The 21238-nt window shown below is 39.6% G+C and overlaps 1 protein-coding gene across 3 annotated transcripts in view; it reads left to right on the top strand.

Annotated features, from left to right (window-relative positions):
- Positions 1-7417: 7417 nt before the first annotated feature.
- The window catches only part of LOC145276674 (uncharacterized), a 61451-nt gene continuing 47630 nt past the window's right edge, over positions 7418-21238 (top strand). For 2 of the 3 annotated variants that reach the window (XR_013867982.1, XM_080127856.1), the window contains exon 1: positions 7418-7715. The gene's annotated coding sequence lies outside the window, so the exon portion shown is untranslated. Of the gene's footprint in view, positions 7716-12280; positions 12434-21238 lie in introns of all 3 variants that reach the window. The other variant, XR_013867981.1, reaches the window with a different exon arrangement.

Raw genomic sequence — 21238 nt, 5'->3', positions numbered from 1 at the left:
ATTGTAGAATATTGGAATTTTATTATATTCATATCTTTTAAAAATTAATTTGTTTTTAGAATTCGTTTTTTTTTTAAACAAATAATAATTTATATATTTTTTTAAAAACATAATATTGATTTTATGTTCATTTTTATTTATAACATTAAGGTAAGAGAAATAAAATGTGTTTATACACACACACACACACACACAAATATATATATATATATATATATATATATATAAGGATGAAACACTAGTGTCTGTAGGTATTGAATTATTATAGTAAATAATTATGTCAGCCCCTTTAAGAAACTCGTTTCTTATCGCCGAGTACTTTCAGTTGAATTAAGTCGGTCAATTTAGCTCTTATGCATAGATCATCATATAGTGATTAGATTAGAAAATATTTTCCCTCACATATTTAACGAAAACTGCTTTTAAAATATAAGTATTATCTTAAGTATTACCTTAAGTAAAGATCATTGCTTACCCGAGAAGAGTATAGAGTGTTGCATGAGGGACTGAACAAGAGTTTTCACCGGCTGGAGTTACGCCCCCTTACCGGTGTACTCATGTTTGTCAGATGTAAATAAAGACGCCATTTTTATAGAAGCTGATCTGTCGTTATGTCTTATTCAATCTATTGACATCCTCGATAATGACACATATATATATATATATATATAGGAGGATAGAGTCACTAGTTCAGTAGGAAAATTAGTAGTGGAATAGGTCCTGGTGGATCTTTCATTCTGTTTGTTGTATTGTGTTTCACCCCCACCAGTTCAGTAGAACTACCTGTTTTGTGACGGTCAGAACGTAGTAAAAGACCACCAGATAAGTTGAATTTGTGATTCCAGAGTTTAGTGAATTGTAATCTACGTAGGTACACAGGGGACGATAACAGGGGGAACACCGGCAAAAAGGGAAAAGGGGCGGTGCAAAAAGAGACAGCATGTAGACACTTGCGGTCGGCTCTCGGCTGAATAAAGTCTTAAAACAAACTCGGCGTTTGCGTTCTCAGTGAGAAACACCACATGGCGACGAGGATGAGATCATTTCTCATAAAGGGGAAAGTTATTTAAACTTTTTCCCCGAAAAACATCGCGTTTAATAGAAATTAAATAGCGACATATTTCTACCTGCACACACGCATTTTAAAAACATGACGTCTTATAGTAAAATCAACGAATTCTCGCCGAGTGGAGGTGATTGGGACACATACTCAGAAAGATTGGAAATACGAGATCCAGGAAAGAAAAAGGCCGTAATTCTTTCTGTTTGTGGTGGTGAAACATTTACTCTGCTGAAGGATATCGTTACGCCGCACAGCTTAAGAGACAAAAGTTATGAGGAACTCTCGCTCTCGTTAAAAGAGCACTGCAACCCAACACCGTCCGTAATTATTGAGCGATTCAACTTTTACATGTGCCGCCAACAACCAGGTCAGTCCATTTCAGATTTTATTGCTTATTTAAAAAAAATTACAAAGTTTTGTGAGTTTGGAAATACGATAGAAGAGATGTTGAGAGATTTGCTCGTCGTTGGATTGATGGATGACCGAATCCGTCGGCGACTGCTTTCCGAGAGGAAACTAACATTTCCTTATGCCCGACAGATAGCTCTTGCCATGGAAAGTGCAAACAGGAATGTTAGTGACATGGCAGCCTGTTCAACGTCCAATTTTACAATACAGACGAAAGTCAACCAGGTTGAACGGCCTACTCCACTACGGAGACAAAAACAAAGACCATGTTTCCGATGTAACGGAAAACATTACCCCGACTCCTGTCGTTTCAAAGAGGCAACATGTAATTTTTGTCACAAAACCGGTCACATTTCGTCAGCCTGTTTGACCCGGAAGTACAACGACAGAGCTGGAAATCGTAAAACCCACAAGGTCACCAGTGAAGAACCAGTGGGCAAAGATACAGGCAGCGACTACGCCTCGGTGCATAGGCTGTTTAACCTGCCACAAATAGCAAAACCGAGCCCCTGATGGTGTTGGTGGGCATAAATGGTCGCAATGTCGAGATGGAGATCGACACCGGAGCTGCTGTTTCATTGATCAGCCGCAATGCATTTGAAAAACTATGGTATGAACCTGATAAGCCGGTACTCAAGCTTATTTCACAGAAACTAGCAACCTACACGGGAGAAAATATCACGCGCGTGTGGTACTTGTCAAGTGTCGGTAAACTATGATGGCCGACAGTTTCGTCTGCCATTAGTGATTGTTCCTGGTTCTGGCCCTGCACTTCTTGGTATAAACTGGTTACGAGTAGTGCAACTCAGCTGGAAACGCATCCATCAGCTGAAAGCAGTAAATGCTACACCTGCAATTGAAGACATTATTGCAAAATACCCCGATGTTTTCAAGGATGAATTGGGTGCACTGAAGGGTTTCACAGCAAAACCCGAAAACAAAGCCCATATTCTGCAAGGCTCGACACGTGCCCTTTGCATTACTTGAAAAGGTTGACAAGGAGCTGGATCGACTAGAGTCTCTGGGTATTATCGAACCAGTGCAATACTCAGCCTATAGTAGCAGTTGTCAAAACTGACCAAACAATACGGTTGTGTGGAGATTATAAAACTACAATAAACAAATGTTCAAATCTCGACCAGTACCCTATCCCCAGGATTGATGATTTGTATGCAAAATTGGTGCAGGGAAAGAAATTCACCAAGTTTGACTTGAGATCAGCGTTCCTGCAGGTTCCGTTAGAGGTAAACTCAAAGCAGTACCTTACAATCAATACACCACGGGGTCTCTACAGGTTCAACCGCCTCAGTTTTGGAGTAAAATCAGCTCTTGGTATCTATCAACGCTGTATGGACAATTTGTTGGCAAATGAGCCACATGTCGTATGCTATCAGGACGACACGACATACTAATTACAGGATCATCAGACGCGGAACACTTGATCACCCTTGACCGAGTGTTAGGGAAACTTTCAGAAGCTCGTCTCCGCGTTCGTCTGGACAAGTGCAAGTTCATGGCACCCTCCGTAACCTACTTAAGTCATTGGATTGACTCCAAAGGCCTTCACCCTACAGCAGAAAAGATCCATGCTATCCGGGATGCACCAGCCCCACGCAATGTGACCGAACTTAAGGCTTTCTTGTACTTATTCCAGTTCTACGTTAGGTACGTCCCCAACGTCGCAGATAAGTTGGGCCCCCTCTATTATCTACTGCGGAAAGGTGTCTCTTGGACGTGGGGCAACAAGAAGGAACTGGTACTGACCTGTGACACCAGCAATATGGTGTCGGAGCTGTTTTGATGCACATCTTTGCTGATGGTTCAGAGAAACCTGTTGCTTTTGCTTCGAGAACAATGTCACCGGCTGAGAAAAATTATAGTTAGTTGGACAAGGAGGGACTGAGTATTATCTTTGGGGTTAAAAAGTTTCATCACTACTTATTTGGACGAGCATTCCGTATCATTACGGATCATAAGCCACTTATCAGCCTCTTTAGCCCAACAAAGCCAACATTGGACACCCTGCCACCAAGAATAATACGTTGGTCACTGTTGATGAGTGCTTACGATTACACGATAGAATATAGGCCTGGTTCACACATCGTCACTGCCGACGCAATGAGTCGTCTCCCCCTGCAGGAAGCGTTAGATGTCCCAACACCAGGCTGCAGTATACATCTCATGGATCACCTGGACAATTCCACCGTTGACTCGACTGACATTTGTACTCATACACGCAAAGACCCCATCATCTCTAAGGTTGTTCAAGCCACACAACATGGAGGGTGCAATCTCCCACATGATGCTCCGTATTTATCATTTCACGCTCGTAAAAACGTACTAAGTGTTGAAAGGGGGTGCCTGCTTTGGGGTTCATGAGTGGTAATTCCCCACCATCTCAGGCAGAGAGTGTTGGACGAGCTTCACCAATGCCACCCTGGCATAGTCAAGATGAAGACCCTCGCCCGGACCTATGTATGGTGGCCTGGGATAGATGCTGACATCGAAAAAAAGGTGAACAACTGTTACCCTTGTCAGTGCTCCAGAAGCTTACCTGCTAAGGCACCACTACACCCCTGGGAATGGCCAGCTGAATCTTGGCAGCAGGTTCACGTTGATTATGCCGATTACAATGGCCAATACCTGCTTGTCATTACGGATGCACACTCAATATGGGTTGATGTATATACCACAAATGCAGCTACTTTAGCCACTACAATTGAAAGGTTGAGGTGCTGTTTTGCTACTCATGGTCTCCCGCACATTGTTGTCAGTGATAATGGCCCATGCTTCACCAGTTCAGAATTTGCAGAGTTCATGAAACGGAATGGTATCAGACATAAATTTGTCAGTACACATCATCAGGCATCAAATGATCTAGCCAAACGCTCAGTTGGGCTGGTTAAAAACGGTATTAAATAAATGTCGGGAGGAACTCTGGAAACAAAGATATCCCGGTTTCTGCTGACATACCGGACAAGGCCTCACACAACAACGGGATCTACCCCGGCAGAGTTGTTAATGAAGCGAAGATTGCACACCAATCTGGATCGTATGAAGCCCGCCACCTCAAGTGTTGTATATAACAACCAAGAATGTCGAAAGTTTCACCATGACAAATCTGCCCAGATGAGTTCATTTGATGAAGACCAAGCAGTATTTGTACAGAACTTTGGTTCCGGATCCATGTGGTTGGCTGGTCACATTCTGGAAAGAGTATCTCCTTTATCCTTTCTAATCAGATTGCAGGATGGCCGGTTGGTTCATCATCATCACCAGGATCACATCAGGTCTCGCCGTTGTATCATCGATCCAGCACCTCAATCCCCAAGTGAAAACAATCCAGATGGCATTTTCACGGAACTAAACATGCCTCCAGATATGGCAACAGAAAATAACACACATCCACAGACTCCATTGACACATGAGAATTCGCCCGATTATGAGCAGCCAGATAGAGAAGTGAGTGAGCATACCCCACTAGCCCTGCCACGACGACACGGCCGTACAATAAGACCACCGAATCGTTTTAGTCCGGATTGACTAAAGATTGAACAATTACCTTTTATTTTTTCTTAACTTAAAAAAAAGGGGGTGGGGGGATTTCAATGGTCACATACTGAGGCAGAATAATCCTCGACCACAAAAGGGTCACAAGGGCAGTCTACCCTGACCTTTTTCCATGATAAATGGACCTTTCTTTTTGGGGGGAGATGTAATGTACGTAGGTACACAGGGGACGGTAACAGGGGGAACACCGGCAAAAAGGGTCGGTGCAAAAAGAGACAGCATGTAGACACTTGATTAAATTTATTTTGCGCATCAGAACTATTAAATTGCACTCCTTGTGCTGTCTGAATTAGTGAGTTTTAACATCGCGAACCTGAACTATTAAACTACATTCCTTGCATTGGTTGTGATCAACCCACCTTCATACACTAATACTTGAATGAACTTTCCACCCACGACAGGAATTTTCTAATTTAATGGTAGGGAGAATGTTGTATTGTGTTTCGTATGGATACGAAACTTCCCAATAGCACTCTCCCTGACGAAGCGCTAGCTCTGCATACTACTCCAGTAGTGTCCGCCATGTTACTTTATAGTGTTGACGTCGAACCCGACGCATCGTTCTTTTGTGCTAATAAAAACCTTATTTAAAGGGTATACGGTATTTGTTTTACTTACAACACTGTTGCCAGGCAAGATTTAAAGGCAATAAATGAAGGGAGATTAACAGTGTGGAAACTTAGTCCATTCCAAACAGGAGTAACTCTGCTAGAGAAGAACTGACCACAAAGGCCAGGATGATGTTGTATCTGCATCTTCAGATTGCGTTCTCTGGTCGATGGACTGAGGGCTGGAGCAAATAGGCAATTGCCACAGATGGTGTAAGGTATATTATGGTGGACATTATCGAAACCATTTACTATCTTGCAGGCCTGTATTATGTCAGTACGTTTTCTGCGGGATTCAAGAGTAGGGAGGTTGAGGTAGGCAAGGCGTTCTGAGTAGGGCAAATTGGAAATGCCCTGAACAAGTTTTGTTGCTTTTCCAGAGTATCCTTTTCACTTTTCAGTTTCAGATACCAGACCACAGAGGCGTATTCCAGGTGCGGGCGGATAAGGGACTTATAGAGAAGCAAGAAAGATGTTGTGCCCAGGCCTGTAAAAGTGTGTTTGATGGTTCCGAGAACCCGGTTGGCCTTATTGACTTGGGTTTCAACATGCTTAGTGAAGGACTGAAGGACAGCTTTTCGTCAATGATATTTCTCCTCGTTGGTCTCGTTCAGAGTGCAACAGCTACCATCACTGTATCTCATGATGTTTGGATGTTTGGGATTGTTTTTACCCAGATACATTGTTGTACATTTCTCAGGATGGCATCACATACACATGTTGTTCGCCCAGGATTGAAGTTGATCTAAGTCACTCTGCAGAGTGGAGTGTTAAGTATCCTGTGAGTCGGCAATGGCTCAAAAGATCTTGGTATTGTGGGCAAACATGAGAACGAAACTATTCAGCTTCTTTGGGATATCAGCAACGAAGAGTATGAATAGTAGTAGGCCAAGAACATAACCTTGTGGCACACCACACCACTAGTCACATTCGCCCAGTCAGAGCAAGTTCTATTAACTACAACTCTTTGTTTTCAGTGTGTGAAGAAACTACGAACCCACTGTAGGGTATAGCCCCGGATCCCAAAGTTACTCATATGTATAAGAAGTCGCTCATGTGGGACGGTGTCAAAGGCCTTAGCGTAATCCAGAAAGATGACATCAACTGGTATATTATGACTCAATGCCTCTGTCCAAATGACAAGAGCCAATAAGATTAGTGATAGTTGACTTGCCAGTAGTAAATCCGTGTTGTTGTTCACAAATATAAGTAAATTTAGATTTGAATGCGTAGTGAAAGTTTTATTAAAATCTAACCATTAGTTGATTTTTGCTAACTATTCAAAAGATAGGTGTGTTTACGACTTCAAACTGATAACTACATAGGAACATTGTTTTAAATGTCGATAATGTAAACACAATTTAAGTCTGGCATTTTCATTATTTTCGTACGTTGTAAAAATTTTTAAAAAATATTCCTAGTTTATTTGAAGCTTCTTCTGTTAAATAGTATAAAAGTTATGATGATAATATTAAATTAAATTACAGTTACATCGTGATACATATGGGGGGGGTAAATCTATGGCGCGCGTTGAAAGTACCTATTTAACTAAATTGCAACATGGCAATTAAGTAGATAGCATTGTTTTTGGTTGAAATTGACAAACAAATAAATAGATAACATTGTTTTTTTTAACAGACATTCAGTTTTTAAACATTTGATTTTTGCTCTAATAACAAAGAAGCGCCTTATTTTGTATTTAAGAATGGAAACTATAATCTAAACTTGATAGAAAAACAATTCGAACCATTTATCTAATGAAGGAACATTTTTACAGGAGGTACGAAATAATGATTACACCGTGTCACGATAACCTAACTTCAGTGTTTTTTTTAGCAGTTGATGTTCTTTTTGATTAATTTAACGTTTAAATCGTGTTTTTCCTCTTTTGATTTTGATTCTTATATATTTTCATATATTTTATTTCTTAATAAATTGGACACACAAAACACAAGTTGTATCGATTTGCTGAAGAAATCCTAACAAACAAAACAAATTTTCTGTTTTGAACACTAAGTAAATTATGTTTTTTCCTGTTCTTCGTATTGAATTTTCTGAAATGAAAGGTAAGATTTTTCCTGATTTTTTTTTCTCTGTGTGTGTGTGTGTGTGTGTGTGTGTGTGTGTGTGTGTGTGTGTCCGTTCAATAAGTGTTTAAACAAACTTTAATATTTAAATAAGTTTATTTTTTATTTCAGTTCAATAGAATATTTGGTATTTATTTAGTGAAATGAGTTTTGACATTGCTTCTAAAATTTTTATTTCATGAAACCAGGATTTTAAAAGAAATAATGGCGCTTATGCAGGAGTTAATCTTTTGTTAGTATTACAGTTTAGTGATATCTTTTGTGTATTAAATTGATCGGTGAAAGTACAGAATAGTTACAAAACACCTTTCTCTCTCTCCATGTTATGGGTTTCTTAATAATAACGTTACTATTTCAGCACAGTCCGTATTCTGCATAAACACGTTTTGTTTATGAAATCGTTAGATGAAAGTACAGAATAGTTCCAAACACTCTCCTCTCCCAATCTTCTTGATTATAACGTTATTATGACAGCACTGTAACTTCTCGGCATAAGTACCAAAAATTTGATTCCACCATGCTGGATGACAGACTTGATTAAAAAATAATAATAATAATAATAATCTTCGAGTAAACAAACATAAAAATAAATTCAATGATTAAATCTGACATCAAAATTAAAGTATAAAAATGTGTTTATTTTATGTAACTATAATATAAACCAAACAAAACTGCATCGAATCATGAAGAAGTCGTTACAAATCGATAGGGAGTGCCAAAATTCACCACAGAATTACCCCACCCTATATGTAACACGATGTAACTTTATTATAAATTAATATTATCAGTATAACTTTTGTACCATTTAAAAGAAGAAGGGCAGATAAACCAGTAATAATTATTTAAAATTTTTTTCATTGAACGAAAATAATGAAATTGCGAGACGAAAATCGTGTTTACATAATTGGCGCTTTAAAATAACGTTCCCATGTAGTAAGCATTTCGAACGTAAAAACATAACCGTCTTTAATAAATCTAGCAAAAATCAACTAATGGTCAGATTTTCATTAAATTTTCGATACTTATCCATTTTAGAATGAAATTACATATAAAATGCAGTTTTCATAAAATATACGAGGGGAAATATTTTTTTAGTGCGTGTCCCCTCCCCCATATTTATTTTTTCGAAATTCGAAGAATATATTTAAATCTATCGAAATTTCTATTTATTATGAAACATAAGAGTTCAAATAAGTAAAAAATATTTATTTTTAAAAAATGTAAATACACATATTGAAAAAAGTTTCCCTTGAAGTTGCAATTAAAAAAATTGATATAAACTTAATATTATTATGTTATTTTTTTAAGTAGCGTTTTTTCGAATTAATATATACTATAATCAGTTGAATTGCGAAGAAAAAGAAACTTTGTAAACATTAATTAATTTTTAAAAGATTAAAACGATTAAAATTTCATTATTTCAAAATGTTCCGTTACAACATAGATTTTTAATTAATTGTGTTTAAATATTTTTTTTAAATATTAAGTTTTAATATAGACATGACTCTTGTCAGTTATTTTATCGCCAGATTGAAACCAATTTGAAAATATTATTGCACAAATATTAAGCATTTTGTAGGCCCTCCCTCATATTTTGTTTGTCTCTTTTACCGAACAAAATATGGAACCCCGTAGGTAACCAAATGAACATTCAGTAAAACCATATTTCATATATAATATATAAATGTTTATAATATTATTAATCATTAAACTGTGTAAATCTTAAAACCTAACAAAATTATAACAAAGATTAATTATTAATTGCAGTTTGAAGAAGATAAACAAAGGTTTTAACAAATAATTACGTAACTTTTGCTTTTCCATAGTTCGTATAGTTTACACAAATCTGACGTCACGGAAGCATGCGGTCTATTTTTCACAATTGTTTGGCAGACCCTACAAATCGACAACTTGTTTTTTAAACACAAAAACAGAGAAATTATCCCATATTTTGCATTTTTATATTTTTTATTGAATTTCCTGGCATAAACAGATAAGACTTTTTTAATTTGCTTTTCTTGTCTCATGACAAAATTGTTTTAGTAAGAAACATGTTTTACTGTAGACAACAAACCGAAAAGTGATCAAACACTAATCTATTACAAATAAATGTTACGAAAGGCAACATAACTTACTTTTCTATCTACTTCATTATGTTTTTTTGTGCTTAAACTTAGTTTTTAGCGTTTCTTTAGCTTGAAACGCAATTAGTACTGAGCGCTTAAGTTAAAATGAAAGAAAATATGGCTGTCACCTTTGGAGTCCCTAGAATCGCTCCAAACTCGAAAGTAAAACAATACTGGCTACTTATGTACTTTTGTTACTGTGCTGAAATCATAATGCTATTTAGAAAGCCATTCTTAATATGGGGAGGGTGTTTTGTAATTAATCTGTACTTTCACCTAACAATTTAATAAAAAGGTATCGTTAAACTTAAACATACTATTTAAAAGAAATAGCACAGTAACATAAGTGCATAAGTACCCAATACTGATAGAAATCCCTTGAGTGAAATGTCATGGTAATATTTATTTCGTAGATTAGTGCCAGTATTTTTTATTTACTTTCGAGTTTTGAACGATTATAGGATTGAAAAGATGACAACCTCATGTTACCGTGATTGTTTTCATTATAATTTAAGTGCTCGACACTATTTGCATTTCAAACTTCATTCTGTTGTCTATTTCAAAACAGGTTCTTTAATAAGTTCACTGTCATTTCAATGGAATAAGAAGAAAGTCTCTAGTACGTCATGGCTATATAAATTAAAAAAACAAAACAAATATAAATCTTGAATAAAAAACACTACCTTTAATACATCATTACATTCGACATTTAAACTTGACTACAAAAATTGTGTTCATTTTGTGATTCTTAAGAAAATATTTTTACAATAGAATGAATAAGAAATGTTGTTACCCTTTTTATTATCATACCCATTAAATCCTTCAATGAGATTTGGTGGGGGTGGGGGGTCATGAAATATAAACAGCCTGAACAAATATACAAAAAAAATCTCACACACACACACATATATATATTAAAAAATACAAAATTAAAACTTCCGCAAGAACTTGTCAACCTTTTATATATATATATATATATATATATATATATATATATATATATATATATATATATATATATATATATATATGGGGTTTTTGAAGGCTTGACAATACAGGAATCTACAGTCATTGTAAGCAGATAAATAAACAAATAATAAATAATTCAATAATATTTTTTATTTATCTGGTTGTAGATGTAGCTTTTTTCTTACCTGTAGATGGTATTTATTACAAAGAATTTTTTGAGAGCATCTCTCATCGTCAGTGATAGAAACGTATATCCACTCTCTAAGCTGTCAATTGTAAGGAGCCCGTTGTGTTTAAATTTTCTATTCAAATGCATTTTTTAAGTTTAAATTACGTTAACTGTTAAGTGGAGGTAATTCTATTTTTACTTTGCTATCGATTTTCTGATCTGGGGGAAGTAATTCTATATTGTTGGTTAAATTTCATGGTTTAATCTAGTTAAATAATTATATCTATTTGTTTATTCATTTATTTAATTTATTTATTAATTTTATTTTATTTATTTATTTATTTTTTATCTCTTTTTTGCTGTATGAATTATCACTGAGACCATATTAGAAAAGTAATTAGTCTGTTTGTGTCTTCATTAGAAATATGTTAGGTTTTTGTTTTACTAATAATTTCAGGTATAAAAATCGATATAAACAAAAAGATGCCATATTTAAAAATGATTTTACATAAGACTAGTTTGCCTTCTGGGGTGGAAGAAGGATCCCACCATTTTCCCATCGACCTTGGCCACAGACTTGATGTACGTGTTCCATTTAAGATCAGGAGTAAAGGTCAAACCCAGAAGCTTATCAAAACATGGGGCCTCCCCTAGACGAGAGCAATCCATTTCAATTGATGCCAGATGGGGATCAGAGTATTTATGATGTAGAGATAGAGATAGATGCATTAAAGGTAACCAGCCACCTCTTCCCCCATTGTACCACGTACTCAAGATCAGAGGAGAGAATCAGAGAGAACTTTGTCATTTACGGCCTTTGATGTGTTGCCATAGATAGTCGTGTCATCAGCATAGATGTCAATGAAGGATTTAAGTATGTTTTATGGGAGATCATTGATGTAGATCAGGAAGAGAGTTGGGCCCAGTATGGACCCCTGAGGGACTCCAGCATTAATACTGTGGGCCTCTGATTTCTGCCCATCAACCACTACTCTTATGAGCCTATCAGAGAGAAATGATTTAATGATCGAGAAAACATTTCCAGTTATAACGTAGCTAGAAATCTTGTGGAGTAGGCCTTTCTGCCAAACCTTATTGAAGGCCTTTGATATGTCAAGAGCAATTGCCCTAGAAAGGAAGCCTTTGTCAAGAGATTCGCTAATCCTATGAGATATAACCGTTAGCACATCTGCTGTAGATCTAGCAGAATGGAAACCATATTGTGTGTCGCTAAGAAGGTTATTTCTGCTGAGGTGGTTGACTACTTCTCTTTATTGTAGATTCCAGCAACTTACTCATGACACACAGCAGACTTATTGGTCTATACTGAGAGGGAGATGACTTATCACCTGAATTCTTAAATACAAGGCATACTGATGAGGTTTTCCAGCGTGTTTGGAAGCACTTCTCCTTAAGAACGCTTAAACAGTTTGGTAAGTATGGGGCATGTTCTGGTTCAAATTTTTTTAACACTATAATTGGAATACCGTCAGGACCAGTTGCTTTACTGGAGTCAAGGTTCTTGATTAGCTTGGCGACCTGACGTACAGATATTTGTATGTTGCATAGTGTGTTGTCTGTTATAGGAGGGAATACAGGGAGTTGATGGCCTTTGTGTAGGGTAGCATTTACCGCAAAGTTCTTGGCAAATAGTTTGGCCTTGTCGGATGCTGTCGAGATGACCTCTGGTCCATTGATAATGGTTGGAATAGAACACACGTTTCTGTTCAGGATCCTATTTGCTATTTGCTAGAACTGGTGGGAACCAAGCCGCTGCTCAACTACTTTGGATTTAACAGATTGAGCATATAGTTCTCTTGCATTTTTTATTACTCTTTTACAGTGGTTGCTGGCGGTCCTGAAAGCAGCTTTAGTTTCAGTGTATCTATTACGTTGGTAGCTATGGAAAAAGTGATTTCTGTGTGCGATGGCAGCAGCACATTCAGGGGAGAACCATGGCTGGCTGTTAGGTTTATGTTGGAATTTTTTAGATGGTATGAATTGGTCTATGCCTACAAGTAACCATTCGGTCAGGTCTGATACTATAGAGGACACATCCTTTTTAAACATGGAATGGAGAGGTAGATCAGATATGAATGTACGGAAGCTATCCCTGTCTGCCATAGAGTATCGGTATACAGTATGGTGGAGAGGTACGTCTGTAGATTTATTATATTTCATTTTTATTTTAACTGATACAACGCAGTGGTCAGAGGATTCCAGAGGAGATAGAACGGAACATGAACATAGCTCTGTAACGTGCATCCAGGAGATAAGCGCCTGCGTGTTTGCGTGGGTACGTGGGAGAGACGGACGAGGGGAAAAGACTTACCTCGAGACCAGCTCAGCGTCACCGACCAAAAATAGAAAAGAAAGACCAAGATGGCGGCCGCCGTCTTTTGTAAAGTACGATGTCTCGCAAAGTCACACGAATTCTCGCAATATGCAAATTTAGCCGGCCTACAATGACTATAAAAGCGGGTGATGAAAAAGACGTTGGGAGAGCGACGATTGAGTTGGTCGGGGAATCGTGTTGCTGTTGCTTCTCATGCCGTGTGAGGATATTTTACCGTTGTTGGGTCCGGTCTGAGTAACCGTTCGCGTCCGTCTAGGCACCTTGCTAGTTGGATTCCGTGCAGAACCGGTGTATAATGGTTATTGAATTGCTGCAACATTTATAACATCTTTTCCTGAACTTACCGTGTTAAAGAGAGAGTCGGGCGCCATCTTGAATTTTTCCGTATACATCTACAGAGGGCGCAGTAATTCTTTTTTTTTAAAGGACTTTCCTTACACATTTTATTACAAGCTATTTCGGCGATTTGGCCTCTAGGACTATGACCGAGTCGAAATTCGACTTAAAGCTCATACCCGAGTTTGACGGGTCCACGTCCATCGTCGACTAGGTTGAAAGGGTCGAGCTGATGTGCGACCTTTGTGAGGTGAAAAGGGTACACACTGTGATTCCCTTGAGATTGACTGGTGGTGCCTTCAGTGCTGCCGAAAAGGGAGATGTCACCGCAATTAAAGCTGCGCTGTACAAGGTATTTGCCATGGATCCTTGTACGGCCTATGAAAAATTTGCTTCCCAAAAACTTCTACCGGAGGAAAGTGTGGATGTTTTCTTCGCGGAGTTAAAGAAACTCGCAGTCCTGTTCGGTGGAGGGGTGTCGGAGCGGACGCTCGCGTACGTGTTTGTGGCGGGCCTTCCCACTCGGGTGAAGCAGCTACTGAGAGCCTCAACCAGCGTTTCAACAATGACCATGGAACACTTGATGGAACGTGCTCGAGCCATCATAAAAAATGAGGAGGACCTAGAGGAACCAGTTGTGATGGCGACACAGACAGGCCAGATTGGCGCTTGAGAGATTCCGAATCAGAACCCTGCAAGCAATGGGAAATGTTTTCACTGCGGCTGACGCGGACATTTTGCAAGGAATTGCACCAACAGGGGGCGTGTGCGCTGTTTTAATTGTGGCGGTTTTGGGCATCTAGCCCAAAACTGTGCGGGAAACGTATCAGGGGAGAGGACGTCAGCGCCGCCCTGCTCCCCGAGCAAAATTTGAACAAGGCGCAACCAGTGATGACCGTCTACGTAAACAGGATACCCTGCTCAGCACTTCTTGACTCAGGCTGTTCGCATACTATAGTGAGCGCCAGGCTGTGTCCAAGTTGGACTAAGAGAAAAATCAAAGTCACCACGATAGGAGGCGAGACCCAGACATGCTGTGGAGCTGGAACTGTCGAGATCTACACGGACACCGGTGCAGCCACTAAGATCAATGTGCTCGTGACCCAAGGAAATCTCCTGGGGTTTGACCTGTTGCTCGGATACGATGCCATCAATGTGCTGGGGGAGTCGCAATTCATCGGGATGGAAAGGTGCGATTCTTGGAGGCGATTCTTGGAGGCGGATTTTACAGTGGACTACGACTCTCACAAGAGGGTCTGGATTGCATCTTGGAAGTGGACCAAGGGAATGGCACCGACTAAACTTAAGAATGGGGTTGCAGAGGCCCGAGCAGAATACGAAAGGGAACTAAAGGCGTGGATCCAAGATGGCTGGTTAATCCCCTACCCTGAGGACAAGCTTGGGCCTCCCAAGGGTCTAATACCCTTGATGGCAGTAGACCAGCATAACAAGTCGAAAGTACGGCCCGTGCTGGACTCTAGAGAGCTTAACAAGCATATTGAAGCCTACACTGCCGATGCTGACGTATGCGCCAGCAAGTTGAGGGAATGGCGTCAGAAAGGCACTAATGTCTCGATATTGGATTTGCAAAAAACCTATTTGCAGGTGCGAGTTGATGAGACATTGTGGCCGTTCCAGACAGTTTGGTTCCAGGGGCAGAGGTACTGCCTTACACGCCTCGGCTTTGGCCTAAATGTGGCACCACAGATCATGAAGACTATTTTGAACACAGTATTGTCCCAAGAAAAGCCCATGAGGGACTCAACGTCAGCTTACATTGATGACGTATACATCAATGAAGATGTACAGTCTGCATCGTGTGTCAAAGAAAAGTTGGCTCAGTTTGATCTGGAATGCAAGAATCCCGAACGTTTAAGGGAAGGAGCACGTGTATTGGGATTGGATGTTTATGAAGAAGATGGCACCCTACAATGGAGGCGTGGCAGTGAAATTCCAAGCATCCCCAACCTCGTTACAAGGCGGACCGTTTTTTCTTGGTGTGGAAAACTTGTTGGTCACTTACCGGTCTGTGGCTGGCTCCGCGCAGCTGTTGGTGTAATTAAACGCAGAGCAAATTTAACAACCACAGGTTGGGATGACATATCCGATGATGTCCTACTGACTCTGATGATTGAAGAGACACTGGAGAGAGTGAACAAGAAGGACCCTGCCTGTGGGCGGTGGTGTGTTAACGGAGACAACGTAGGTGTGTGGGTTGATGCCAGTTCTTTGGCGTTGGGAGTATCGTTGGAGCAAGGAGGAAACGTGTTCGAGGATGCATGTTGGCTGCGGCCCGTAACAGATTCTCAGCATATCAACCTGGCAGAGCTGGGCGCTGTTGTAAAGGGGGTAAATCTGGCCCTGCAGAGGCTGTCTAAGAAGTTGACCTTGTACACAGATTCTCTGTGTGTCTACCACTGAGTGTCTGACACTCTTTCAGGACGGACACGAATCCGTACCAAGGCAGCAAGCGAAATGTTAATATGGAGAAGGCTAGACACGCTAAAAAACCTGGTATCTGAGTATGGGCTATCACTGAGCGTCACTCTGGTGCCATCACATTGTAATCGTGCTGACCAACTGACCCGAGTACCTCACAAATGGTATGAAGCCGCGAAGATGGGAATGGAGATTACTGCTCGATCTTGTGCAGTTGCAATCGACCCATGTCAAATACAAAAAATTCATGCACAGTGCAGACATCCGGGTATCAAGAGGACCCTTTATTTTGTGAGGCGTGTATACCCAGCAGTGACCAAGATGGATGTCAGACAGATCGTCAGAAATTGTGAGGCTTGCCAGTCTATTGATCCTGCACCAGAGCGATGGCAGAAGGGTCGCTTGGAAGTTGAGAGTGTGTGGCAGCGGCTGGCCATGGATATTACCCATTACAGTGGCAAGCCCTTTCTAACTCTCATTGATTGCGGGCCTACGAGATTTGCGGTGTGGCGGCAGATGACCAGACAGGATTCAGTAAATGTTGTTTGCCACCTATCATCCATTTTTTTTGAGCGAGGTGCGCCGGAAGAGCTCCTAACTGACAATGATACAGCGTTTTGTAGCCAGCAAGTCCGGCAGTTGTTAGATGAGTGGGGCATCCGACTACGGTTGTGATGTGCGCATGTGCCGTCAGGAAATGGCATTGCTGAAAGAAGCCATCGCAGCATCAAGAGAATTGCTGCCAGGAAGTGATGTACTATTACGGAAGCCACATATTGGTACAACATTACGCCAAAGGACGGGACGTCCCCTTCAACCGCACCTGCGAATGCTATTTACACATACCGAGTCGGAGTGAAGGGAATCAACACTACGCAGCCAGCCGACAAGGGAACATATAACGGATATGAAGTGGGAGATTCAGTGTGTGTGCGGCCCCCAGGAAATCGGTGCACCGACAAGTTTAAGCGAGGACAAATATCTGGAGTGATTAGCCAGCAGTCTGTTTTGGTCAATGGAACCCCACGACATGTGCGAGATCTTCGCCCAGCTACCGAGGTGCGTCACACAACTACAGAAGAAAGCAGTAAAGCGTCTAGCGATGAGCTGCCGATGCACGGATTCAGTGAGCCCCCTCCAGAGACTGATAGCGATACTTCATCTGATGAGGCGGAACCAGATCCAGAGCCCGAATCTGAAACAGTGAATGTACCTCTACGCAGAAGCACACACACTAAAAGGCCCCCCCCCCCAGTGCTCTCTATGTGATCATCAGATCAGGGGGGGAGTGTAACGTGCATCCAGGAGATAAGCGCCCGCGTGTTGTGTGGGTACGTGGGAGAGACGGACGAGGGGAAAAGACTTACCTCGAGACCAGCTCAGCGTCACCGACCAAAAATAGAAAAGAAAGACCAAGATGGCGGCCGCCATCTTTTGTAAAGTACGATGTCTCGCAAAGTCACACGAATTCTCGCAAAATGCAAATTTAGCCGGCCTACAACGACGATAAAAGCGGGTGATGAAAAAGACGTTAGGAGAGCGACGATTGAGTTGGTCGGGGAATCGTGTTGCTGTTGCTTCTCGTGCCGTGTGAGGATATTTTACCGTTGTTGAGTCCGGTCTGAGTAACCGTTCGCGTCCGTCTAGGTACCTTGCTAGTTGGATTCCGTGCAGAACCGGTGTATAATGGTTATTGAATTGCTGCAACATTTATAACATCTTTTCCTGAACTTACCGTGTTAAAGAGAGAGTCGGGCGCCATCTTGAATTTTTCCTTATACATCTACAGAGGGCGCAGTAATTCTTTTTTTTTAAAGGACTTTCCTTACACATTTTATTACAAGCTCAGGGGAAGTGGATAGAAAAAGGTCTAGAAGGCTTGCGTACTGACCTGTAGTGTCGGGCACGCAGGTGGGCTCGCGAACAATCTGAATGAGGTCATAGGCAATGGCAAAATCATGACAGAACCTCCCCTCATCATCAGTCTAATTTGAGTGGGTCAGCCATTCCACATTATGGACATTGAAGTCACCGCAATTGTGAATGTTAGCCGAGGGAAGCAGACAGGATGTGGTCAATTTTCTCTGATATACTCTTAAAGACAGTAACTTCGCTGTTGTGGGGGCGATAGAGGGCAAATATAAATGCAGTGGTGTAAGCAAGTGCAACCCGGAAGCACATATAAGGTAGATTAGGGTCTTCTCTGGAGATATCCCTGCCATACGGAAAGCCATCTTTAATGTAGGCACATATTCCATGCCCGTGGCGATCTTGGGGGTCAGATTTAGATGTTAAGTTAGAGTATCCTTTATTTATGAACTCATCTAGGGAGGTGGTCGGCCCTATTCCAGTTTTGCTTAGAAAGAATATGTCAGGTTTCGTCTCCTGTAATTGGGTTTCAACCTCTGGAAGGTTAGAACGTAGACCTCTGATGTTGGAGAAGGAGACATGGTAGTAGGGGTCTACGTTGGAGGATGGGGGTCTAGGTTTATTTGTGTTTTCTTTTTTGAGATATTTCATGTTGAGGATTTCGGGATTTGTGGAACAGGTCAGCATACTTGGTTAGAGCAGAACAGAAAGGGAAAGTAAGACAGGAAAGACGAGAAATTTGTTTTTGTAGCACATAATAAGGTAAAGCCGTAACAATTACCCACTAGTATGGCATCAAGAGGCCCCATCAGAGACTACTGCATGGTCCAGAATCCATTCACCAAATGGCAATACAGCAGCCTCAGTACTTTGCACCTGCTGATAGGACAGCCTCCTTAGTGGTTAATCCAAGGTTCGGGTTCCTGACTATCAGGCGGTTAACATCAGCCCAGATGAAAACGTTTACCTCCAGCACCCTTACTAGTGACATGGCCACAAGGATAGACATAGAGACAGAAAATTTCCGACATCTCAGACTACTTTTCACAAAGTACTCGTTCTAGTCATATCGTCCTTGCTTCTTCCTCACAAGCCACGATTGTCCTTGTTATTATCCAATGTATTTACCGCCTTTGTTAAACTGCAAGAAGCATATCATGAAGTGATATATTAATTGAATACTTCTCTGTCACTTTTCTCCTTTCACATTATTTTGTGCTAAGAGACATTTTCTTTGGTCGTCATCAGAAATATTACCCAAAATTGCCCATGAAATAAAATCTAGTGAACAAGCAAAACACATTAACACTCCACCTTAATTGTATAGCTTCTATTGTCCATGTTTCCTCCCTCTAAAATGAAAGTAATAAACTTCCTTTCTTTAACGTAATCCTCGTCTGTGCAAACAAAAACACTTTATGTTAATTTGAAAAGGAAAAAAACTTTCTTTTAATATCTAAATCACTAAAAAATAGCAAAAGAAACCACAAAATTAAAGAAGAAACTTCAGCACATGAAATATCAACAATTCATTAAATATATTTTGCTTCTCTAAATATAAAATTCCCTCAGACTACTTTGGCAAGCGCCCCTCGTCCCAATTCTAAGCTTAATTAACCCATATTTCAATTCATCTCGCACAAATTTACCTCCAAATAATTAAAAAATAAATCGATTACATATCTCTATTTAACACTAACTGGCCAGGAAATGCATACTCATTTGATGGTACATTTATACAGGGAAGTAATCCTTCATTATAAAATGTATTTTTATTGTAAAAATCCTTTTTTCTATATGTCTTTTTTATATATTAATTACATGTAATCGCCTAAATAAGTTGAATTTAATTTACTGAGTGGAATTTAATGGGCATTACAGAAAAAAAAAAACATTATTCTTTTTCCACTATTCGTTATTTTTGTTTTTATTGTAGAATTCATTGTTTTCTTAGAAATCATATCGGATGGAGAAGTGCCAATATAATTGGAGTAATACTGACAATTAATTTTTAAAAATTTGTTCAATGTATTTTGGCCTAGAAAGTTCACTAAGAAAAGTATTTACAAGACGAAATACAAAGAGAACGAGTGCTTAACACTAATATGGAATACTATGAGAGGCGTCTGAGATTAGTACCAGTTGGTATATTTATAATGTTTTGGGGCATAAAAACTATAATGGCACATGCCATTTTATTGACTGAAACAGATACTCCAACTAGATTATCTATGTAGAACCGTGTGTCAGTTCTGGAAATGATCAAACCAGTTTACAATTTAAAATCTATGAAAATTTAAAACAAAGCAGACAATGCTGTGCATCAAAAGGTTTAAATTAAGGTTAAAATAAATGTTTAACTTCTTGAAAATAATGTAAAAATCCTATGTTTTAATCTCACTTAATTTATGAGTAACATTACTTACTTTTAGGACTAAGTTTAAACAATGTATTTTGATTGTATTAATTAGCTTTAGTTTAAATAATCTTATCATATTACTATCTTTTACTAAGTTCCCATCCATCATTCTCTTTTTCACTTGCAAAAGATTTATATATGAGAGCATTCCATATAAAATGTGACACAAGGCCAAAAGTAGTTAGAGGTTATTCATCTTAGCTAATCATTGACTCACTGTGTTTTATTTGACAACAAAAATCCTGGCCTTATTTTTTAGTCTCTGACTTTTGTAATTCTCTCTCTCTCTCTCTCTCTCTCTCTCTCTCTCTCTCTCTCTCTCACTCTCTCTCTGTTAAAAAAACGAACAAATAAAGAGGTTTGAATGTATTCCTGTAACTAATTTGAATAATTAGGCATCATACAATAATACATGGTTGAACGATAAAATTGTCGCTCTAGAAAAGACATGATTCCATTTCCGTTTGGTGAAAACTGGTTTTCTTTTTTGTTGCCGGCCATCTACTATTTGGCTACGTGTAAAAATCCCAAGAGTGATAGGAACCTTCTATCATGTCTGAACGTGACACAATAAACGAGATCAAAGACGTGCCACTGTACAACTCATGCTCTCTACCGATCCAAGTTATGATAACAGGGCCATTGCCAGAACCCTCAAAATGCATCGCTGGATTGCCATAAATAACAGGAACGTGCCCAGAAGTGAGGAAAACAATGTTTTTATCTATGGTTATGGTCTTTGCTGTGGTTTCAAGTGAGGGCGACATCCTGCAACCTAACATCGTCAAAATCGGCTTGAAAGTCAACACCAAAGTGTAG

The sequence above is a fragment of the Euprymna scolopes genome, chromosome 5, assembly GCF_053919585.1.
Source record: "Euprymna scolopes isolate OS-2025 chromosome 5, ASM5391958v1, whole genome shotgun sequence".
NCBI classification, from domain to species: Eukaryota; Metazoa; Mollusca; class Cephalopoda; order Sepiida; family Sepiolidae; genus Euprymna; species Euprymna scolopes.
This window is presented reverse-complemented; position numbering and strand designations above follow the sequence as displayed.